Raw genomic sequence first — 3816 nt, forward strand, 5'->3', positions numbered from 1 at the left:
GAAACACCTAGTCCCTAATGAGCAAGAAGCACTCCCTCAAAGCCACTGAGGGGGAGCCTGGATTCTCAAGAACAGGGCAGTGTGAACGTTCAGTACAGAAACAAATGAGCCTGGACAGACGTGTTTATATAAACCAGTGAAAAACACAGACGCTTTTAGAAGCTTATCATGACGTGATGTGACACAGCTGTTAAGGGCTCTGTTAAGAAAGCAGGTGAACAGTGCCAGAGATAGGACAGTTCTCATTAGTTTCCTTCCAGACCTGGTCCCATCATTCAGTGTCATTGTTCACACAGAAAGGACATAGTAAGGCTTTGAGCTCTTGATCATGTTTTCATTTTTACTAAACTTATAATTAGAATAGTGCGGGGCCTTCTCTCTGTCACTCACTCTTGTCCTTACTTGCTCGAGACGTAGCCCTGTTCTGTTACAGCTTATCTGTGGACTGTGTGTGGCATAGCAGGGTATTTTCACATATTTTGTAACATCTGCCGTGGGCAGAGAGTGTCGCTGCCTTACAGCTCTGGGGCCTTTGAGTTTGAGTCTCACCTCAGGTTACTACCTGTGTGGAGTTTGTTTTCTTCCTACATCCGCTCTCAGCCACTGGGTGTGGATGCCAGATGTCGGCCCCAAGCTGGGGGGATATGGAAGGGTTGAACCAGAAAGGGCAGCTGGTGTAAAGACGATGGCATTTTCTTGTGTGGGTCACGGCTGGGTTGATGGGTGAATTTAAATAAATAGACAAAATAGGGCTGGACAATAATTCAATATTAATATATATCACAATACAAAATATTTCAAAGGGCGGCAGGGTGGAGCAGCAGGTAGTGTCTCTGTCACAGCTCCAGGGTCCTGAAGGTTGTGGGTTCGAGTCCCGCTCCGGGTGACTGTCTGTGAGGAGTGTGGTGTGTTCTCCTGTGTCTGTGTGGGTTTCCTCCTGGTGACTGTCTGTGAGGAGTGTGGTGTGTTCTCTCTGTGTCTGTGTGGTTTCCTCCCGGTGACTGTCTGTGAGGAGTGTGGTGTGTTCTCCCTGTGTCTGCGTGGGTTTCCTCCGGGTGACTGTCTGTGAGGAGTGTGGTGTGTTCTCTCTGTGTCTGTGTGGGTTTCCTCCCGGTGACTGTCTGTGAGGAGTGTGGTGTGTTCTCCCTGTGTCTGCGTGGGTTTTCTCCGGTGACTGTCTGTGAGGAGTGTGGTGTGTTCTCTCTGTGTCTGCGTGGGTTTCCTCCGGGTGACTGTCTGTGAGGTGTGTGGTGTGTTCTTTCTGTGTCTGCGTGGGTTTCCTCCGGGTGACTGTCTGTGAGGATTTTGGTGTGTTCTCTCTGTGTCTGTGTGGGTTTCCTCCGGGTGACTGTCTGTGAGGAGTGTGGTGTGTTCTCTCTGTGTCTGCGTGGGTTTCCTCCGGGTGACTGTCTGTAAGGAGTGTGGTGTGTTCTCTCTGTGTCTGCGTGGGTTTCCTCCGGGTGACTGTCTGTGAGGTGTGTGGTGTGTTCTCTCTGTGTCTGCGTGGGTTTCCTCCGGGTGACTGTCTGTAAGGAGTGTGGTGTGTTCTCTCTGTGTCTGCGTGGGTTTCCTCCGGGTGACTGTCTGTGAGGGAGTGTGGTGTGTTCTCTCTGTGTCTGCGTGGGTTTCCTCCGGGTGACTGTCTGTAAGGAGTGTGGTGTGTTCTCTCTGTGTCTGCGTGGGTTTCCTCCGGGTGACTGTCTGTGAGGAGTGTGGTGTGTTCTCTCTGTGTCTGCGTGGGTTTCCTCCGGGTGACTGTCTGTGAGGTGTGTGGTGTGTTCTCTCTGTGTCTGCGTGGGTTTCCTCCGGGTGACTGTCTATGAGGATTGTGGTGTGTTCTCTCTGTGTCTGCGTGGGTTTCCTCCGGGTGACTGTCTGTGAGGAGTGTGGTGTGTTCTCTCTGTGTCTGCGTGGGTTTCCTCCGGGTGACTGTCTGTAAGGAGTGTGGTGTGTTCTCTCCGTGTCTGCGTGGGTTTCCTCCGGGTGACTGTCTGTGAGGAGTGTGGTGTGTTCTCCCTGTGTCTGTGTGGGTTTCCTCCGGGTGACTGTCTGTGAGGAGTATGGTGTGTTCTCTCTGTGTCTGCGTGGGTTTCCTCCGGGTGACTGTCTGTGAGGAGTTGGTGTGTTCTCTCTGTGTCTGCGTGGGTTTCCTCCGGGTGACTGTCTGTGAGGAGTGTGGTGTGTTCTCCCTGTGTCTGTGTGGGTTTCCTCCGGGTGACTGTCTGTGAGGAGTGTGGTGTGTTCTCCCTGTGTCTGTGTGGGTTTCCTCCGTGTGACTGTCTGTGAGGAGTGTGGTGTGTTCTCTCTGTGTCTGCGTGGGTTTCCTCCGGGTGACTGTCTGTGAGGAATGTGGTGTGTTCTCCCTGTGTCTGCATGGGTTTCCTCCGGGTGACTGTCTGTGAGGACTGATTGTCTGTAAGAGAATTCTGCTACTTCTCTGCAGACACTGTTGTAATCCCTGTTAATGAGATGTTGATATTTTTACCGTATGTTGCCAATGGTGAAAGACCCTGGTATTTGTGTAAATAATTATTAGGAATGTGAAACTTTATTTTTTGAAGACTTTGCACTTTATATATCAACATGTAGCAGCCCTGATAAATGTGGAACTGTCTCCTAACTCACTCACTCACATTTAACAGTCCAAAAACAAACAAACAAACAAATGTTAACACTATATTATCTGCAAGTCTGAAAACGCCAGAACTTTGGTGTTTTGTCGTTTGACGGTTTAACATTGGCATGGAAATGTAAATAAACGACATATTTATTTGATTTGTGTCCGTTTAACTTTACAGTGGCTGCAAATCCTCTTTGATGGTCAATAAATCCTTGTAACGTTGTATTCAGCGTCTTTAAGAAGCAGTTTTTAAAATGAATTTGAATGATTCTTATGCAAATGTACGTAAGGATTTACTGCCTAATGTTTATTGAAAGTAATTGTATAGCTTACGCGTGGCAGTAATAGACATGTAAATGGAGTCTGAGCCTTTTTGCCGTTGTTCTGAGTGGTTTACAGCAGATTGAAGACCTCTGTGGATGTTTATGTGAAACGGCTTTCCAGGCTTTAATAAACTTCGTACATCAGAGGATCAGTTTTCTCTGTCACCGCGAAGGCTTCTAGAGATTTCTGCATGCTTTTGGGGACGTGTCCTGTGTGTGAGTGTGGGGAGTGGTTAGAGGAGTGTGTGTGTTTGAGTAAATATTTAGTTTTGGGGGGAATTGGAACATGTCAGAGCAGAAACAAACACTGGTGGTTTTTAATTCCATCAAAGGCTCGTGTAGATAAACGGCACACACTCCTCCATTTGTGTTTGGATGGAAGCTTGACTTATCGAGGGTGTACGGTATCATTTAAGCGAGTGGCAAACCCGCAGAGCTCTGCACGCGCACACACACTCCACATCAAAGGAATTAGCCTCTAATTCTCAAATACGTTCAGGTGAACAATGAGGGGTATCTTTTCTCTGCAGCTCCGGGGCGTCCCTGTCCTCCAGAGGCTTTTGGACTCCTCTGAGGTTGCATAACTCTGTGATATGGGGTTGGGGTGGGGGTAGGAGCGTCGTTCAAACCCAAGGGCATTATAGAGTAGACATAGATACCCAGCGTTTTTCTGTCAAATAAAACCAAGAGTGATCCCTTGGAAACAACAAGCCGTTCTGAATCGGGTCGCCTTGTGACATCATCTGACACCTGAATGAAACCAAAATGAACAATGAGCCCATTGTGGTGCCACAGTAATTATGTCGTAACTGTTCATCAAAGTCTGGAAAATACACTGGACGCTCATTTTTTATTCTTTTTTATCTTTTTTAC

This window comes from Hoplias malabaricus, unplaced genomic scaffold (assembly GCF_029633855.1).
Source record: "Hoplias malabaricus isolate fHopMal1 unplaced genomic scaffold, fHopMal1.hap1 scaffold_185, whole genome shotgun sequence".
Classification (NCBI taxonomy): Eukaryota; Metazoa; Chordata; class Actinopteri; order Characiformes; family Erythrinidae; genus Hoplias; species Hoplias malabaricus.